The 21889-nt window shown below is 34.0% G+C and overlaps 1 protein-coding gene across 1 annotated transcript in view; it reads left to right on the top strand.

Annotated features, from left to right (window-relative positions):
* Positions 1-21889, top strand: part of SNTG1 (syntrophin gamma 1) — an 866981-nt gene that overhangs the window by 422772 nt on the left and 422320 nt on the right. The gene's annotated exons all lie outside the window — the stretch shown is intronic.

Raw genomic sequence — 21889 nt, 5'->3', positions numbered from 1 at the left:
GTAGGAAACCCCACACTGCATCCCAGAGTAGCTGTACCATTTTGTATTTCCACCAACATTGAATGAGAGTTGCTTCTGCTCCACTTCCCCAGCATCTGGTGTTGGCAGGGCTCTGAGTTTTATCAGCTCTGATAGGTGTGTTGAGGCATCTCACCATTGTTTTGATGACATTTGATGAAGAGCATCTTCCCTATGCTTGTTTGTCATCTATATAGTAAGGTCTTTGGACCATATTTTTGTCAGTTGGCTTGTTTTTTTATTATTGAGTTTTAAGGATTTTGCAGGTAGATTTCATCTAATATTTCTTTTGTAAGTATTTTCTCCTGAGACTCTGGCTTTTCTTTTTATTCTCTTTACAGTATTTTTCACAGAGCAGAAATCTTGAATTTTAATGGGGTCCACTTTATCAATTCTTTCTTTTATATCTATGGTGTTGCAACTAAAAAAAATATTGCCAAACCCAAGGTCATCTCAATTTACTGCTGTTTATTCTAAGGTCATCTAGATAACTGCTATGTTATTTTCTAGGAATTTTCTGGTTTTGCATTTTACATTTACATCTGTGGCCGATTTGAGTTAATTTTTATGAGTGCATCTAAAGTCATGTTTGCACGTGGATGTCAGTTTATTCCTGCACTATTAGTTGAAAACACTACCTTTGCTCCATTATTTTGCCTTTGTTCCTTTTTCAAAGACTAGTTGACTATATTCATATAAAAAAATTTCTGGGCTCTCTAGTCTGTTCCAGTGATTAATCTATCTATTATTTTCCCGATAGTACACTGTCTTGTTTATTGCAGCTTTATAGTAAGTCTTAAAGTCATGCAAGGTTGGCACCCAACTCTGTACTTCTTCAATATTTTATTAGTTATTCTGGATATTTTGTTGCTTCATAGAAACTTTAGAATCACTTTGTTCATATCCACACAAAAACTTCCAGATTTTATTGGGATTGCTTTGAATGCACAGATTAAGTTAGAACTGACACGGTAATAATATTGAACTTACTATTCATGATCATGGAGTATTTCTCCATTTAGTTAGTTCTTCTTTGGTTTCTTTAATCAATTTTATAGTTTTCCGTGTGTGTGTGTGTGTGTGTGTGTGTGTGTATAACCTTGAATTTATTTTGTTATATTTATACCTGAGTATTTAATTTTTTAGGTGCTAATTTAAATGGTATTGTGTTTTAAAATTTAAATTTCATTTAATTATTGCTGATATATAAAAAAGTGGTTGACTGTTGCATATCAACCTGTATCCTACAACCTTAACATAATTGCTTATTAGTTCTGAGAGTCTTTTCTATATCTTTTCAGGTTTTATACACAGATGACCATGTTATGTGTAAACAATGACAGTTCCATTTTTTCCTTTCCAATCTGTACACCTTTCATTTTGTCTCATAGTAATATATTAGCTTGGACTCCTGCACATTTTGTATATTTTAGGGCATTTTGTATGTTGACATTTTGCATAATGAAAGAGGTCATGTTAGCTGTGTTTCTGGTTTTAGTCAGAAATCTTGCAATAAGTATGATTTTGAGCTATAATTTTTTTTTGTAAATTTTTAAAATCAAGAGTTTTTTTTATCATGACTGTGTTTTTATTTTGTCAAATGATTTTTTCTGAGTCAGTTGATATAATTAATTATCTTTTCTTCTTTAGGCTTTGCTTTGGCTGGATGATGTTAAACTGATTTTTCAAATGTTGACCTAGCAATACATACCTAGATAAATCATATTTGGTTATGGTATATAATTATTTTCATACATTGTTGCATTTGACTTGCCAATCTTTTTCTAAGTATTTTTGCATTTATACTTATGAGAAATACTTTTCTGCACTTGTAATGTCTTTCTGGTTTTTGTATTAGGGTTCTATTTGCCTCACATAATGAGTTAGATAATATTTCCTCTATTTCTATCTTCTGGAAGAGACTGTTGAGAATTGTAACTTTTTCCTTAAATGTTTGGTAGAACTCATTAAAATCCATCTGGTCCTGGTAATTCATGTTTTGTAAGGTTGTAAGTTATTGCTTCAATTTCTTTAACTTTTTAAAACTCTTTTTAGAGGTTTCCCCAGATATTGCACTATACCTCTAGCAACTATTCCAAGTCCATTTAGAAATAACACCATATTATTATAGCAAGAGCCTCAGAGCAACAACACAATTCCTGTTTCTCCCTCTCATTGCTGTTATTTATTTAAATTATATTCATGGTGTCCCAAAGAGTAAGATTCCTTCTTTTTTATGGTTAAGCAGTATGGATTGTTTGTTTTTTGGTGTTGTTTTATAAGTTCTTTATATTTTGTATCTTAACCCCTTATCAGATATATCATTGGTGAATGTGTTCTTTGTGGGTTGTCTTTTCCTTTTGTTAATGGTTCCTTAGCAGTATAAAACCTTTTCAAAGTTGATGTAGTCCCCTTTGTTTATGTTTTTCTTTTATTTCCCTTGCCTAAAGAGATATATCAGAAAAAATATTGCTAAAACAAATGTCCAAGATTGTACTGCCTGTGCCGTCTTCTAGGATTTTATGGGTTTGAGTCTAACACTTAAGTCTTTTCTTATTAGACTACATTAAAATTACTTATCAGACTACACATATTTGCCATCTGTCGTATATTTTTCAAATAAACAATTTCCAGTGGAAATTTATTTGATCTTTTATTGTCTTTTCTCTGATTTCTCAAGGTCCAGCAGTCGTCTTCACTCGTTGAACCTCAGATTTATTCAGTGTGTTTTACTTTTGTGACGTATAATCCATATATTTAGTTATTTATTATAGCCTGCATTTATGATATTTCTACACTATTGAAGCCATGTATTCCCTTACTTCATTGTTAAGTAAAAACTTACATTTGTTATCTGACAGTTCATTATTTTTATTTCCTCTCCTTTATTTGTTCTTGTTTCATCAATTGTATTTTCTTTATTCATTCTAATTTCATTTTCTTCACATTATGTACTCACATTGCATTACTAACCTTTTTCTGTTATTGTATTTGAATCTCAAGAATATTATTTCTGTACTTTTATGTATCTGTGGTATGTAAATATGTGCCTACAAGCTTTAGTTGTCTATGTCTTGATTAATGAAGTTGAATATTAAACAAAATTTCAAGGATTTTCTGAATGTTACACTCTACCTAGCTAATAATAGAATAAATAAAAATAAGGAGAGACATTTGGGTCAAATGATGCTGTATAGTGTTCAAATTTAGATCTGTATAAAGTCAGCCTTCCTTAATACGGTTTGATTACACATCATCACTTTCAACTGTTGAGGCATTATGGCATGGAAAATACAAACTTATTTAAGTATGTACTAAAGTCGAGGTTGCAATAAGGTGGCAGAAATGATTCACTCAATTTTCAAAACTCTTCTATAAACTTACATCATTTATATGCAGTTTTTAATGCTTATTTATATGGATTCCAACAACTTAGGGGTGCATCTGCTACAGCCTACTTAGCTGGATCTTTATAGAAAAACCACTTAGGATGGGCTTGCTGCTATCCGCCACTGGGTATGTCAATACACACAGAAATAATAATTTTATCTAACTGCAATCCAGTTTTACTTATTTTGGTTAAATGTTTCTTAATTGCTATAAGACCGATAGCAGATTGCCTTAACTAAATGTGTGTTCTAATTATGGGAAAACTCATTTGTTTCACAATTTTATCTTAAATAGCATTTATAAGAACAGTAAAAAGGCACTTGAAAATTTAAAACTTACCTTTTAATTTCAGCTGCAAGTTCTAGTTTGAATCTATATTTAGTTCTTTTAATGCAGTTTTCATCAATAAGAAATGTTTTGTTTATTGGTCTCTAGATATTTTTTTAAGTGGAGAAAAAGCTATATAGAACAGTGGAATAAAATAGTTAAATTGAACCTTATGCATTTATTTTGTGTTGTCAAAATTATATAAAACAGATTTAGAAGAAACTAAAAAATTCAGTTTCAGTTTATAGCTACTTTAAAACCTCTTTTATTATAGAGCCTTAAACAAACAAAGAATTGTTATAATAGCTCACAATAATCGGTGTCTTCTTTCATTTCCCTTAACATCACTTTTTCAGAATTACTTAAATGTAAATTTGAACTCCCTTTTGCTGATACTTTGTATACTCCAATATGCATGCCTAAGATACAAGGGCTTTCTTTTTCTACATAATTAGCTTGACATTATCACAATTTAAAAAATAGTGATAAGACTTTTATCAGTGTTTAATAAGCAATCACTTTTCAGATTTTAAAATGGATTCTATGCTGTCTTTTCAACTTTGTGTTTTCCACTTAACACCCAAACGAGTTCTCACATTCTTAGGGTGCTCACTGACACTAGGTCATTCTTCTCTCTAGTCTCCTGCTGTGGACAGTTAGTTATTAAACATGAGGTGAGCATGCTATTGCAAATTTGATTAGTGCACCTTTACCTAAATTTTTTCCAATTTATACTTGCATCTTTATTTTCTTATAATGAAAACCTTGCTACTTTTACTCTCTGGCTCACTGAGAATGCTTTTCTTTATCACTTGCTTTGACCAATTTGATTGTGACATGCATTGGTATAATTTTTATTTATTTTTATGCGTGGGCTTTCTTATGATGCTGTGATCAATGTGTTTATAGTGTTCAATGAAACAAAAAATTTCCAGCCATTGTTTCTTCAAATATTTGTGTTCCCTCTTCTATTCTAGATGTTCTAATTACATGTATGGTTAGTCAACTGTGATGATCTGTATATATGTATATATATATATATATATATATATATATATATATTCTCTCTGTTTCATATGTCTTCATTTTCACTATTTTTTTTCTTTGTCACACTTGTTGCTGTCAATCCCAGTTACTGTTTTGTTTTGTTTTCCTTTTAAATCTCAATTACTGTATTTTTTATCTCTAAAGTTTGGATTTAGGATGTTTTTATATCTTTTATATCTTTACTTAACAATTTGAATATATAGAATGTAGTTATAGTTACTGTTTTAATGTCCTTGTCTTTTAATTCTAATGTCTGTGTCAGTTCTAAGTCAGTTTTGATTGATTTATTTTCTTCTCATGATGGGTTGAATTGGACTTTTTCTTTTCATGCCCAGTAATTTTGTATTAGACATCAGACGTAAATTTTACTTTACTGTGTGCTGTATATATATTTTTATATTTCTATAAATATTACATTCTAGAATGTAGTTGCTTAGAAATTCTGAGTTTGATCCTTCTGGATTTTGTTTAAAGTTTCTTAGGCTGACGTAAGGGTTTTTAGTTAGACCAGAGCAGAATTAGGTTCAGGGCTAATTATAATGTATTGTTGGGGCATGACCCTTCCAAGCAGTTTGTTCATTGGTCCACGTACTCTGGATTATGATGAGCACACTCTTCTTGGCCTGTGTGAGAATGGGCTCCTATTTCATCTAATATTTTTAGGCGTTTCCCCCCCCACCCCCACACCCCACCCCCATGCCAGATCTTGAGCAATTTCCTCATATACATTTCCCCCCCTGTTCTATGGCCTGCCAATTCTCTCAAGGAAGTCAGCTGGCATAATCATAGGGCCCATTTTTTCCCCATTACTATGGATTACCTGATGTCCACTGTTTTGAAAACCATTGTTGCATATGTTTAATTTGTACCGTTCTATGCTGGAGAGTAAATCCTCTCTCTGTTACATCTCTTGACCAAGAGCCTAAGTCATGATTATTCTGAATAGCCTTTTTAAAAAATCCTCACCCAAGGATATGCTTTTATTGATTTTAGAGAGAGAGGCAGTGAGAAAAGAGAGAGGAAGAGAGAAACACTGATGTAAGAGAAACATCAACTGGTTTCCTCCTTTAGGCTCCCCAACGGGGGATCAAACCCTCAACCTAGGCATGTGCCCTGACGGGGAATCCAATCCACAACCTTTTGTTGTATGGGACAATGCTCCAACCAACTGAGCTACCTGGACACAGCTGAATAGACCATTTTTATCTTGTATTATGGTTAGTTCAATGATATGACATCTCGACTGGAAACTAGTCATACTTATCATGCAGTACCTTAATTTAGGCTGGTGTGCTTTTCCTAAAAAAGAGAAAATCGAAGCAAGGATATTTGAGGAATAAAATTTATATAATTTGATCACTTATGATTTTAGGTGGTTATGTAAAGAGAAGAGCACAAGATGGGTATCAAAGAGATCGGTTTGTCAGAAAATGGAGTTGATTTTCAGTGGAGAGTCTTGTTAGACTTGTTTAATATCAAGTTATAAACAATCTTCAACTGAAGAAAACACATTAGGAATTACAAATTCTTCATAACTTATGTGTTCTTGATATTCAAATACAGTTCTGCTTTGGCAACTTGTTCTTTTCACTTTCACCAGAAGTTTCAAATCATTGCTACTTTCTGCCAAGAAGATGGTATCACCTGCACATCTTACATCATGGCTATTTCTTCCACCAATTTTTACTTTTCCTATCTCTAGTCTAGTCCATTTTTTTTTTTTTGGTATGGTATGTTTCATGTACAGATTAAACAAATAGGGAGAGCTTGGCCTGTGTGGCTCAGTGGTTGAGCATCGAACCGTGCACCAAGAAGTCGCCAGTTCGATTCCTGGTCAGGGCACGGGCCCAGGTTGTGGGCCAAATCCCCAGTGGGGGTCATGCAGGAGGTGGCCAATCGATGTTCTCTCTCATCGATGTTTCTATCTTTCTCTTCCTCTCCCTTTCTCTCTCTCTAAAATCAATAAAGAAAAAATATTTTTAAAAAATTAAAATAAAAAAATTAAACAATTAGGGAGATCAAATAATCCTCATCTGACACCTTTGCCTAGGGGAATCCATTCTGTTTCTGCATATTCTGTCTTGACAATGGCTTCCGGCCCACAGTCCAGTGCTGAGGCCCCCGGTTCAGTGCTGAGGCCCCCGGTCCATTGCTGACGCCCCCGGTCCAGTGCTGAGGCCCCCGGTCCAGTGCTGAGGCCCCGGTCCATTGCTGACGCCCCCGGTCCAGTGCTGAGGCCCCCGGTTCAGCGCTGAGGCCCCTGGTCCAGCGCTGAGGCCCTGCCGTTTCTTTCACAGCAGCTCATAGCTGTGTATGGTCCATGCAGTCAAACCTTTTTTTAAAAAGGCAAATGATATATAGAAATAAGAAATTTATTTCCTTATTTTTTCTATCCCCCGATCTCTTCCCTTTGACAACCATCAGCTTATTCTCTGTATCTATGTGTCTGTTCTGTCTTGTTTGTTTATTTGTTTGTTTTGATTTGTTAGATTCTACATATAAGTGAAAACATATGGTATTTGTCTTTCACTGTCTGACTTACATCACTTAGCCTAATACCTTCTAGGTCTGTCAACTTTGTGAAAAATGGCAAGATTTTCTTCTTATTTTTAATAGTATTCCATTGCATATTATGTGCCACCTTTTCTTTATCCATCCATATATCGATGGACATATAGGTTGCTTCTATATTTTGTCTACTGTAAATAATGCTGCAACAAACAGAAGGGTGCATTTATCTTTTCTAATTAATGTTTTTGTTTTCTTTGGATAAATATCCACAACTTCTTATAGCAGTTCTTTTTTTTTTTTTGAGAAATCTCCCTATTGTTTTCTATAGGGACTGTACCAGTTTACAATCCCACCAACAGTGCATGAGGGGTTCCATTTCCTCCATATTCTTCCTCGCACTGATTTGTTAATTTTTTATGATAACCATTCTGACAGGTATGAAGTGATAGTCATTGTGGTTTTGTTTGCATTCCCGATTGTTAGTGATGGTGACCATCTTTTCATGTGTCTGTTGGTCATCCCTATGTCTCTTTTGGAGAAATGCTTATTTAGGTCCTCTGCCCATTTTTTAATTAGACTGTTTTTTTTTTTTTTTAAGTTTTATGAATTCCTTATATATTGGTTAATAACTTATTGGATATGTTATTTGTGAATATCTTCTTCCATTTAATAATTTTTTTTCATTATGTTATTGGTTTCCTTTACTGCGCAGAAACATTTCAGTTTGATGTAGTTCCATTTGCTTATTTTTGCTTTTATTGCCCTTGTCCAGGAGACATATCTAGTAAGATACCACTAAGTTCAATATCAAAGAGTTTATTGCCTATGTTTTCTTTCAGGTGTTTTATGGTTTCAGGCCTTACATTTAAGTCTTTACTCCATTTTGAGTTTATTTTTGTATATGGTGTAAGAATATTATCTGGTTTTATTTTTATTTTTTGCGTGTATCTGTCTACTTTCCCCAAAACCACTTATTAAAGAGACATTCTTATCTTTATTGTATATCCTTGCTTCTTTTGTCATAGATTAATTGACTATGTAAGCAGGAATTTATTTCTTGAGTTTTCTATTCTATCCTTGATCTATGTGTCTGTTTTTGTGCCAGTGCCATTCTGTTTTGATTATTGTAGCTTTGTACTAGAGTTTGAAACCAGGATGTGTGATTTCTCTAAGTTGTTCTTTTTCCAGGTTACTTTGACTATGTGGAGTCCTTTTTGACACATGTTAATTTTAGGGTTAGTTGTTCTAGTTCTGAGAATATAATTGGTATTTTAATAGTGATTGCATTGAATCTGTACATTGTTTGGATAATGACACTTTAACAATATTAGTTCTTTCGATCCATGAGCACAATATCCTTCCATGTAGTAGTGTCCTTTTCATTTTCTTTCTTGAATGTCTCACAATTTTCAGAATAAAGGTTTTATTTTTTCCTTGGTTAAATTTACTTCTAGGTATTTTATGCTTTTTGATCCAATTGTAAATGGAATTGTTTTCTTATTTTCTCCTTCTCATCATTTGTTACTGATATGTAGATATACTACTGGTTTCTGTATATTAATGTTTTATCCTGCAACTTCACTGAATTAATTTATTAGTTCTAATAGTTTTTTGATCATGTCTCTTGGTTTTCTGTATATGGTATCATGTTACCTTCAAATAGAGACAATTTAATTCTTCCTTTACAATTTGATTGCCCTTTATTTCTTTACTGTCTGATTGCTGTGTCTAGGACTTATAGTGCAATGTTGACTAAAAGTAGTGAGAACAGGGCATCCTTGTCTTGTTCCTGATCTTAGAGGAAAAGCTTTCAGTTTTTCACCATTGAGGATGATACTAGTTGTGATTCTGTCTTATACAGCTTTTATTACTTTGAGGTATGTTCCTTTATACCCACTTTGTTGAGAGGTTTATTATTATTATTACTATTATTATTATAAAAGATGCTGAATTTTGTCAAATGCTTTTTTTACATTTATTGAGATGGTCAGAGGATTATTACCCTTCATTTTGTTGATATGATGCATCACTTTGATTTATTTGTGAATATAAACCCTCTGTGCATCCCTGGGATAAATTCCATTTGATCATGCCTTATGATCCTTTTGATGTATTGTTGAATCTGGTTTGCTAATATTTTGTTGAGAATTTTTGTATTTATGTTTATCAGAAATATCAACCTGTAATATCTTTGTTTGTAATGTCTGTCTGGTGTTGGTGTCAAGGTAATGGCTTGATAGAATGAGTTTAAAGGCATTCCTTTCTCCTCAATATTTTGGAATGGTTTAAGAAGAATGGTAGTAATGTTCTTTAAATGTTGTATATGGTTAACCTGTGAAGCCATCTGGTCTTGGACTTTGGTTGTTGAGAGTTGTTTTTTAATTACTTATTGAATTTTATTGCTTGTAATCAATCTGATTAGATTTTCTATGTCTTCCTGACTCAATTGTGTAAGGTTTTATATTTTTAAAATGCATCCATTTATCCTAGGTTACCCAATTTGTTGGCATATATTTGTTCATAGTATTCTTTAATGACCCTTTGTATTCTTGTGGTATTGGCTATAACTTCTCTTTCACTTATAATTTTATTATTTAACTCTCTATCATTTTGTCTTAATGAGTTTGGCTAAAGGTCTGTCAATTTAGTTTATTTTATCAAAGAACCACTTGTTATTTTCATTGATCTTTTCTATTTAAAAAAATAATTTTTGTTTATTTCTAATAGTTTGACTTCCTTTTGTTTACTATAGACTTTCTTTATTCTTCTTTTTCTTGTTCACCTTGGAGTAAATTTAGATTACTTTGGATTTTGTTTGTTTGTTTGTTTCTTGAGCTAGGCTCATATAGCTATGAATTCCTCACTTAGAATAGCCTTTGCTATGTTCCATAAATTTTGGAAGGTTGTGTTTTCATTTTTATTAGTCTCAAGTTAGTTTTTAATTTCCTGTTTGATTTCTTCTTTGATTGCTTGGTTGTTTAGTAGAAGTTGTTTAATCTCCCCTTGTTTGTATTTTTTTCAGTTTTATTCCTATAGTTGATTTCTAGTTTCAAAGCATTGTGATTAGAAAAGATGCTTGATATGATTTTTATTGTCTTGAAGTTATTGTGACTGTTTTGTGGCCTAATATGTGATCTATCTTGAAGACTGTTTCATGTGCACTTGAAAAAGGGGTGTGTTCTGCAGTTTTTGAATTAAATATTCTATAAATGTTGATTTAGTCCATTTGGTCTAATGTGACATTTAAAGCCATTACTTCCTTTTTAATTTCCTATCTGGATGATCTATCCATTGATGTAAATGGAGTATTAAAGTCCACTACTATTATTGTATACTGTCAATTTCTTTTTTATATCTATTAGTATTTACTTTATATATTTAAGTGGACATATTTTGTTTGTGTATATCAAAGATTTTACTGTAGTCTATGAAACAGACTAACCTTCTGGAATTCTTGAGAGTACTCCAATATCCAATAAATTTTCTTAGATCTAAAGTGCTTCTTACTTTTCGCAATACCGCTGGGACATCTGGCATTTCCTGCTGTATGTAAAGTAGAAAACTATGTTGCATCACCTTAAGTTTCATTTGTTTGTATGAAAAATTAGAAAAATAGTCTTAATATTACTGTTCTTTTATTTTTAAAATTTTATTTATTAAATATATTTTTAGTGATTTTTTTTATTAGGGAGAGAGAGAGATAGAAACATCAATGTGAAAGAGAAACATATCTCAGTTGCGTCCTGCATGACCCCTACTGGGGTTCAAGCCCACAACGCCGGCATGTGCCCTGACCGGGAATTGAACCAGGACCTCTCAGTCCATGGGACAATGTTCAATACAGGAATCTCCTTTTTCAAAACGGGGATATAAATCAAGTGTTTATAGTCTATAGACCATTTTGTTTTCTATATTTGTTGACATATTCTTGTTAGAATTTTATCACATTTAGTCTCTGGCTTAAAACAATTCTATTGGTATTCCATCCACACCTGATGATTTATCTCCTCCCAGATCTTCCCAGGCAGCTCTCACCTCAGTTTCCGGAAGTACAGATTCTTCCTCATAGGAATCTTCTTCAAGCACATTTACGTGCTTGTAGTGCACAAGTTGGCTTTACAGAACCCCACCAGCCAATCTGCTGCTTCATTTCTGATCCCTAGTCCAAATTTGATGGTGACATTTTGATTTTGCTTTATTTTCTACTTTTCATTCCAATCACCTATAATTATCAGCATGTTTTGTTTTGGTGTGTAATAATTTCTTCTTGAATATTTGTCTGAAAGCTTTCAATGTCATTGTCTTCAGCTTCTGCAGTTGGTGCACAGACTTGAATAATGGTTTTGTGAATAGGCTTTCCTAGAACTCTGATTGTTATTACTTGGTCTGACGTTACATTGTAGCCTTGTACCTGTACCCATATTTCATGTCCAAATCTAAATGTGTATAGGATCATCTTAAATGCCACTTGTTTTATGAAGACTTTGTAATCTTTCTAATTAAATATGAGTATTTTCAACTCTACACTCAGCTTATGTCTCACTTGATTTACCTTGTACTGTAGGTTCTCATCAACTTGACTGACTACAAGATAGTCATTAGCTTGCAATATAGACTGCATATTACATTTTTATATCCTTCAAGGTAGTGGTTATAACTATAGTATTTTGATAAATTGATTGTTTTGAATTTATTAACTATGCAATTGTTCATTAAATAATTCATTAATAAGAATAATCATTAATGGTTGTGAGTGACTTATCTCATTTAAAAAATAAATTTTAAAAATTCAAGTTTATAATGAACAAAATAAGCTGATGAACAAAATACACCCACAAACATAGAAAGAAGTAAGGTTCAGACTGACAAAGCACAGAGTAAGGAGATAGGAAGGAGGGAAGAGATAAACCAAGGAACTTAGATGCAGAACCAATAGACACAGACAACAGGGCTGTGAGGTGGGGATGGGATCAGGAGGAGGGTGTCAAAGAGGGAAAAAGGAAAAACATCTGTAACAAAAATAAATTGATTAATAAAAAAATTTAAAAATTCACATTTAACTTTATTATAATCTTTTATGTTAGTTTCAATTTCTAAAATGTGAGCTAAAGGGTGGGGCTGCACTGATTACTAGGTGACACCAGTTTAGCTTCAATCTGTTATATATGTCACGCAGAGAGTAGGCAATGCAATTAAACTTTATTTTTCATGTGTGAGCTATAGGAAAAAATAGTATGATTACTCTTCAGGAACTAGTGAGAGATACATTACACATTGAAATTAATAAATAGTTTTATTTACTTCAAAAACACCTTAATATTATCTAAACTCTGGATGTATTTTGTTAACATCACCACAAATTTGGAAGCAAACAGTAAAACAAAACATAACTAAAGTTACTATACTATACAACATTGTAAAGCAGATTGTGTAAGGGTAATGAAAATAGCATGTAAGATATGATAAACTAATATTATTGGTAGTGAAAATAATGCAACAAAATGTTACTGAATGCTAAATGGAGTATCAGAAAATGTAGATTGCTTCAGAAAACAAAGCTGAAAACATTGACTGTTGGATTAAAGTGAGTAGTAGATAAAATTTTGATAATGCACTCATTTCAAGAATTTGTTTTTATCTGGACACTCACAGTGAACGTAGGTATGTTATAAGTAACTTTCATTGAAAACCACTGCCACCTAAAAAAAGAGAAAAAAGCCAAAGAATGTATATGCATATATGCATAATCCATGGACACAGCAATAGTGTGGTGAAGGCCGGGGGCGGAGTGGGAACCAGGTGGAGTGCAGGAATGGGGGGAAGAGGAGGGAGTCTGTAATACTCTCAACAATAAAGATACATTTTTAAAAAGTAATACTAAGGGTGTAATACTATCAAAGCTTTTCTCCCTTTTATTCACATCATGAATATCTGCATTGCAATTAAGTTCAACAATTCACAAATGTAAGCTGAAAATGTACTAATCACAAACACATTTCTACCTTTTGAATTTTAGTTGAATAAATGCTACCTGGAAATTAACAAAAGTGTTCATTGAATGTGAAAAAACATTATTCAAAGGACACAATATTAGTCAAATATTTTATCTAACTTTGATCAAATAACAATTCAGTGTATTTTTTAAGAAACCAAATTTAAAATCACACTTTTTCTTTTAGATTTCAGGTGTTATGGTTTACCTCACCTTATTTCATTGTCCTTTAAATTACATTTAATCTTCTCTCTTTTCCTTATAATTGCAAGTGATCGATCTAAATACAAGTAGTACTAAAATCTATGTTTTAATTCTATAATCACCATCTAATACATGTTGTGGCCTCAGTACATTTTAAAACTCTCTGGATCTCAGTTTCTTTATTTGTTAGCTGATGGAGTTATTAAGCTAGGTGATCTTTAAAACCTGCTAGAGTAGTACTGTGATGTACTTTTTTAAAAAACAATATATAACTATATTCCCTATGCTGTACTTTATAATCCCTGGACAATTTTTTAACTACCAATTTGTACTTAATCCCTTCACCTCCAAAGGTCCCGGGCTTCTGGCACTCGTCAGCCTCTGCATCTGAGTCTGTTTTAATTTCGTTTGTTTATTTTGTTCTTTAGATTGCACATACCGGGAAAGCATATGATACTTGCCTTTCTCTGACTGACATTTCACTGAGCATAATACCCTGTAGGTTCCACCCTGCGGTCACAAATGGTAAGATGCCATTTGTTTTTATAGCCAAAGAATAGTCCATTGTATATATGGACCACACTTTTTTAATCAACTCATCTATTGATGGGCACTTCCCTCACTTGGCTATTGTAAATAATGCTACAATGAACATAGGGGTGCATATATTCTTTTGAATAACTGTTTTGGGTTTCTTCGGATAAACAACATGTATGATGCCAGGTAGATACTGGAATTATCAATGAAACATTTTGTAAAGTATATGATTGTCTAATAACTATGCTGTATACCTGAAACCAATACAAAATGATACTAAAAGTGAAAGAAAAAAATATATATAACTACTGGGAATTTTTACCTGCAATATGCTACTGATCTGTAATTAGTGCATAATAAACTTATACACAGTCTCTTAGCTTATAGCATGTGGTAAACACAGTAGAATCCACGGTAATTATAGAACATGTTTATTAAAAACAGAAAATGTAAGTTCTGGGCATTGAAATTTTGGTACATAGTCTCATCTTCTGTAATAAATCACCATGTGACCATGGCTGACTATATTTAATTAATTTTGTACTCATTTTGCATGTTTCATTATTAAAAAGTAAGACATGTGTATCAGAAAGAGGAATTAGTGCCTTTGCTCTTGTTAAAATAATCACAAGACATAATTAAGAGCCGTGTATGGTATTGACATTTTCTTCTTCGTGTCACTTAATGTTTGGTCATTATCTTGTGTAGTAAATCTGTTGAAAACATGGGATTTGCCAAGGGACTTACTTAATGTTACATTTGTGTCTGGACTACATCCTTTGCCTACTTAGAGCCTGTCGCACCACCGAGTTGTAGTCTATGGGCTTCCCTGGCGTCTCACTGGGGTTGAGGACAGGGACTTTCTCGTTTTATTGTGTTAGTCTAAACTCGGAAGCGTTTTTGGCAGGTCGAGATAAACTACAAGTATGTGCCAAAGAGTGGTTAAGGTAATTATATGGTTATCCCAGTGTGGAATCCACTGGATGCGACGCTTACCTGCTAAAGATAATCCATCTTCCTTTACCTTGAGAGTCCACGTCGGCACAGCCCGTGTGGCCCAGATCTGATTCACCTGCCTGGAGCTCCATCAGTTAACTGTCTGGTTCATGCTCCCTACGGAAAGGAAGAGAACATGCGATTATCACCCTCCACTTCACAGCACTGAGCTCACCTCTCCACCTCCCGTGACAGGAGGTGCGGCCTGGCTCTGGGCAGTGCGCCCCTCTGTCAGCGCCGGCTCTGCCGGGCCCCAGGCTCTGCTGCCAGTGCCGCGGGGCAGGGGTGCGGCCTGGCTCCGGGCAGTGCTCCCCTCTGTCTGGACTCAGCGCTCTGCTGCCAGTGCCCTCGGGCAGACTCCGTTAAGCAGACTGAAAGTCTCCAGCCTTTCTCGTCAGTACCTAACTTAGGTTTTCTGCGAGAATTCAGGTTTACAGAGCCATAAACATCAGTTTTAAAATACCGAAATATGTGTTTTGTGTATGTGTGTGACCACCACAATGTATTATATGAAAAAAAATACATGCGCATCCATCCAACAATGTCATATTGTCATATTTTAATGTGCTTTTTTTTAAAAAGGACTTTTCAAAGTGCTATTACTTATATTTTTTAGTCTCATTCTATCATTCCATCTTTGTTTATCAACAGCAATATTAATATATACACACACACGTTATATATATATATATATATTTATATAACAATATATAAAAAAATCCCTTCTGGTTATTTAGTGCTACAGCTTATATAACAAAGGCTTCTTTCCATTTATTTAGCAGTTTTCATAAAATGATTTGATATTCTCAGAAATACATGCTTACGCCCATTAAAATGTATACAAAAATTGTTATAGTCGCTTTATTCACACAGCTTAGAACTGGAAACAAGTCAAACACCAATCAATAGAACATTTCAATGCATTGTGCTATACTGGCAGTGGAATATTGCATAATAATTCTAATGATTAATTAGCAATACACACAACAACAAGTAGTAATTACAGAAGTCAGACAAAAAAATGAATGATGTATGATTGCATTTACATAAGGTTAAAAGCAAATAAAATTAATCCTTGTTAACAGAAATAAGATTCATAGTGAACCTTGGAGAAGAGATTGCTCAGAGTGGCCTGTGGAGTCTTCTGGATTCTAATAAACTTTCTGTTTCCTCATCTGAACATTTTTTCATCAAGTCATTGATTGAAGATTTCAGTGCTATAAAGTACGTAGAGTATAACAATTTTAAAAAGTGGTTGAGTTCACACCCTGGCCAGTTTGGCTTAGCGGTTAGAGTGTTGGCCTACAGACCAGAGACCCAGGTTCGGTTCTGCTAAGGGCATGTATCTCCGTTGCAATTTGTCCCGGGCCCTGGTTGGGCTTGTGTGAGTGGCAGCCACTCGATATGTCTCTCTCACATCGACGTTTCTCTCTCTTTTCCTCCCTCTCTCCCTCCAACTCTATGTGAAAATAAATCCAAAAATGTCCTCTGGTAAGGATAAAACAAAAAAACGGTTCAGTTCACTAAGGGTGGCTAATAACAGGAATACACACAAATGTATACGCACTATTGTGACTCATTGAACTCATTTTGTGTGTTTCAGTCACAACAGCTATTTTTCTTTTTGATGTTCCAATGGTCACTTGTGAGGGCCTGTTCAGTTTGCATCTGTGTCTCTACTGTAATAATTAATTAATTTTTACTTAAATTAATCATTTTAGCTCCCATGTCTTTTTATTTTTTTAAACTTCTTTAAAATTTTTTTTTCCTTTATTGATTTTAGAGAGAAAGGAAGGGAGAAGGAAAGAGAGATAGAAACATCAATGAAAGAGAACATCGACTGGCTGCCTCCTGCATGCCCCCCAATGGGGATCGGGCCCACAAACCGGGCATGTGCCCTGACTGGGAATCGGCGACCTCTGGGTGCATGGGTTGATGCTCAGCCGCTGAGCCACACCGGCCAGACTCTCATGTCTTTTTAATACTTATCTAGTAGTTTTTGATTGCTTCCTTAATGGTTTGTACAATGTTCTGGACACATCTTTTTTAAAAAACAATTTATTTTTATTTATTATATTTTCAATGATAGTTCACATTCAATATCATTTTGTGTTAGTTTCAGGGTACAACAGAGTGGTGAAGCAATCGGATACTTTGCAAAGTGTCTCCCCTGATACTTCCAGTGCCCACCTGGCACCATACATCTTTATTACCAAACTATTGCCTACGTTCCCTATGCTGTATTTCATATCCCCATTACTGCTTTTATCACTGCTCATCTGCACTTCTTTTCTTACTGTTGAAACTATTACAGATGTCTTCCATTTTTTACACCTTTTCCCACCTCCACCCAGCCCCTCCCCTGGCCCTCACCACACCGTTGTCTGTGTCCATGGGGTATGCATATATGTTCTTTGGCTCATCTCTTCACCTTCTTTTATGCAGTTCCCCCAAACCAGCATCCTACCCTGTGATATATGTCAGTCAGTTCCATGTATCCATGCCTCTGGTTCTATTTTGTTCATTAGGTTCCACGTATTAGTGAGACCATGTGGTATTTTTCTTTCACTGGCTGGCTTATTTCACTTAGCATAATAATCTCCGGGTCCATCCATGCTGTTGCAAAGGGTAAGAGTTCCTTTGTTTTTGCAGCCCTGTAGTATTCCATCGCTTAAATGTACCACAGCATTTTCATCCACTCATCTACTAATGTGTACTTGGGCTGTTTCCAGATCTTGGCTATTGTAATTAACATTGCTATAAACATAGGGGTACATATATCCTTTCTGATTGGTGCTTCGGACTTCTTAGGATGTATTCACAAAAGTGGGATTACTGGGTCAAATGGCAGTTCCATTTTTAATTTTTTGAGGAAACTCCATACTGTTTTCCACAGTGGCTCACCAGTCTGCATTCCCACCAGCAGTGCACTAGGGTTCCCTTTTCTGCACCCCCTCGCCAGCACTTTGTTCATTTATTGATGGCAGCCAATCTGACAGGCATGAGTTGATGCCTCATTGTAGTTTTAATTTGCATCTTGAATGTTTCCTACCCCAAACTTGAAAAAAATTATTTCCCAAGTAGCACATCTTTTAAGTAAGAAGTTATGTGTTTGTATACCAATGCAATTTAGGAGTACTTTTTTCTACTTGGTGGATCAGCTTCAAAATTATTTCAAGTACCAAAAAAGGTATGTATTTTTAATACATAAATTCCAGCATTAATTAATACCAATATTTTGACTTTGTGTTTAATACTAAAATTTTTATTTAACCTCCTGTATTTTTATATACCTCTTCTAACAAGAATCCTGTTTCTCTAGAGTATCCATGATGTTAGAATTATAGTGATAGTTACTAAGTACTAACTTACTTTATCTTACATTATATACACAAAGTTTTAGAATAACAACATCAACTTAGCATCAACATATGATTACTGAAAACAACATACATTTGTTAACAGTACTTTTTATCTTATGGTGTCTTCCACTACAAATGTAAAGTTCAAGTATTGTCATTGAAAGTCACATGGGTTTTCTGTGTGACTATGTTACAATTATGTTATCTGTGATTTGTAGGCTGTTTTTATCCATTTTATTTTCATTTCTAAAAATTTGAATTTTTGGATGTTTTTGTTTCATAATTATATAATAAATATTAACATGATTCCAAAGTAAAATGTATACAACAAGGTCTAATCAAGAGTCTAGTTTTTAACCACTGTCTACTTCTACTTTTTCCCCTCCCTCCCCATGAATATAAATTATTTTTATATAATTTGGCAATTTATATTTTATTTCCTTTTCTTTATTGATTTTAGAGAAAGAGGAATGGAGAGAGAGAGAGAGAGAGAGAGAGAGAGAGAAACCCCAATGAGAGAGAACATCAATTGGCGCGTCCTGCATGTCCCCCACTGGGAATTTGGCCCACAACCTGGGCATGTGCCCTGACCGGGAAATGAACTGGCGACCTCTTGGTTCATGGGTCCACACTCAACCACTGAGCCACACCAGCTGGGTGCAATTTATATTTTAATTTTCAAACATGTGATCTTCCACTTTCTGCACACATGTTCATATTTAGGAAGACTTATATTTTGGTTCTAATGTTTATCTTTATATTGATTGCTTTATACATTATCTTTTGTGACCTAGTTTTTTTCCTCTCTGATTTGGGTTTTGGTTTTGGTTATTGACTGTCAGTTTCTTTCTATGAGCAATAATGAAATCAGTAGGTGATCTATTTTCTCTTACCCTGCATGTGAAATAGCATTATCTTAGTGCCAGGTAGCAACCATAGGTAAGTGTTACTATGTAGTTGATTCTACTTTTTTTTTCAATTCTCTTGACTACTTTTTTTCTTTAAATTTAAATGAAATTTACATAATATAAAATTAACTATTTTAAGGTATACAATGAAATAACATTTAGTATGCTCACAATGTGTTACCACCATCTCTATCAAGTTCTAGAATGTTTTCATCACCTGCACAGAAACCTCATACCCATTAAGTAGTCACTCTCTATTTCCTCATCCACCAAGACTGGTTCCTGTCTCTATGGATTCAGTTTTCCAGGACATTTCATATGAATGGAATCGTGCACTTGTGTCCTTTGGTGTCTGGCTTCTTTCACTTAGTGTAATATTATTGAGGTTTATTCACAATGCAGCATATATTAGTATGTCATTTCTTTTTTAGGGCTGAGTATTTTTTCATTATATGGGTGTACCACTTTTATTTTTCCATTTAACCATTGGTAAATTTGGGTTGTTTCCACCTTTTGGCTATTATAAATAGTGTTTCTATTAATTTTTGATGATTTCAGTGAATCTTTAATGACAGAGTATGTAGTCATTATGAAAATCTCTCAAATAAAGAAAACAAAAACAGACACATAGATTTGGAGAACAAAGTGATGGTTGTCAGATGGGAGGGTGGTTGGCAGGCTGGGTGGAAAAGGTGAGATGATTAAGGAGCACAAATTGGCAGTTACAAAATAGTCATGGGGATGTAAATACACCTTAGGGAGTATAGTCAATAATGCAATAACTGTGTATGGTTTCAGATGGGTACTAGATTTAGTGGAGGGCTCACTTTTTAAATTATATAAATGTCTTACCTCTATACTGTATACCTGAAACTAAGATAAAATAATATTGAATATCAACTGAAGTTGAAAAAGAAAAAAGAAAAAAATCTTTCATTTTTAATCATTTAAAACTCGTTATGGGTTTAGTGCTTACCATTAGTCCTTATGCCAATGTATTTCTAGTTGTTTTTATTATCTGGGCTTGTTGCAAAATAAACAGTTAAAGATGAATTACCTGACTTGTTTCATGTAGTATACCTGTACACCTGTACACATGATCCTTGACAGCAGGACTTATCCATAGATGACCTTGCTTTTTGTTTATATTTTATTTTATTATATACACCATATGTTACACTTCATTTTTACCACATATATGTGTGTGTGTGTCTTTGTATTTAAAATGAGCTTCTTGAAAACAACATACACCCTGACAATCTTTGTTTTTAATTGGTATATTTAGATGGTTAGTGTATTTAGATAATAAATTATGATTATTAATATAGTTGGATTAATATCTATCATAACTGTTAATGTTTCCATTTGTTTCTGTTGTTTTTGTTGTTGTTGTTCATATTTTGTTTTCCACTCTTTTTCTGGCTTTTGTGGTTTTATTTTTTTTATATATATGTTTTTATTGATTTTCTAGAGAAAGAGGAAGGGAGAGATATAGAAACATCAATGTGAGAGAGAAGCATCCATTGGCTGCCTCCTGCACACCTCCTGCTGGAGATTGAGCCTGCAACCCGGGCATGTGCCCTGACTGGGAATCGAACCAAACCGAGGCCTCTCAGTCCCTGGGACGACACTTAATCCACTGAGTCACATGGGCCGGCTGAGCTTTTGTGGTTTTAATTAAGCATTTATATGTTTATATTTTCTTTCCATTCTTAACATATTAATTATACTTCTTTTCAAACTTTAATGGTTGTCTAGATTGCATTATATACATTTACAACTAATTCAGGTTTACTTCAAATAACTTTATTCCATTTCACAGGTAGTGCTAGTAATTTATAATAAATTAGTCCTAATTTCTTCATCCCTTTCATTGTATCATTTCTGCCATTCATTTCAATTACATGAGCTGTTATCAAATACATTGTTATTATTTTGAACAAACTATTATCTTTCAGCGTAATTAAGAATAAGAAAATATGCTTTATTTTAGTCTACCTCATTTCTTCTCTAATGCTTTATTTCTTTATGTAGATTTGAGTTTCTTTTTTAAAAAAAAATTTTTCTTTATTGATTTTAGAGAGAGAGGAAGGAAGAGGGAGAGAGAGCTAGAAACATCAATGAGAGAGAACATTGATTGGCCCCCTCCTGCATGCCCCCGACTGGGGATCAGGCCCACAGCCTGGGCATGTGCCCTGACTGGGAATCGAACTGGTGACCTCTTGATGCATGGGTTTACACTCAACCTCTGAGCCACACTGGCCAAGCTAGATCTGAGTTTCTGACCTAACCTGTATCATTTTCCTTTTTTTCTTTTCTTTTTTTAAGTACTTTATCTTTTCATTAAAGTATTTTCTTTCTCTACCACATTCAAATGGCATCAAATCCTGTCCATTGGTTCATTTGTCTTTGTTGTTTGTTTTTAATCCTCACCCGAGGATAGTTTTCCATTTATCTTAGATAGAGTGGGGGGGGAGGGGAGAGAGAAAACAAACATTAATGTGAGAGAGACACATTGATTGGCTGCCTCCCACGTGAACCTGACCAGGGCTGGGGACTGAACTGCAACGGAGGTCCGTGTCCTTGACAGGAATCGA

The sequence above is a fragment of the Molossus molossus genome, unplaced genomic scaffold (genome assembly GCF_014108415.1).
Source record: "Molossus molossus isolate mMolMol1 unplaced genomic scaffold, mMolMol1.p scaffold_m16_p_16, whole genome shotgun sequence".
Classification (NCBI taxonomy): Eukaryota; Metazoa; Chordata; class Mammalia; order Chiroptera; family Molossidae; genus Molossus; species Molossus molossus.
Note: the sequence above shows the minus strand (reverse complement) of the source record. Positions and strands in the feature narration are given on the sequence as shown.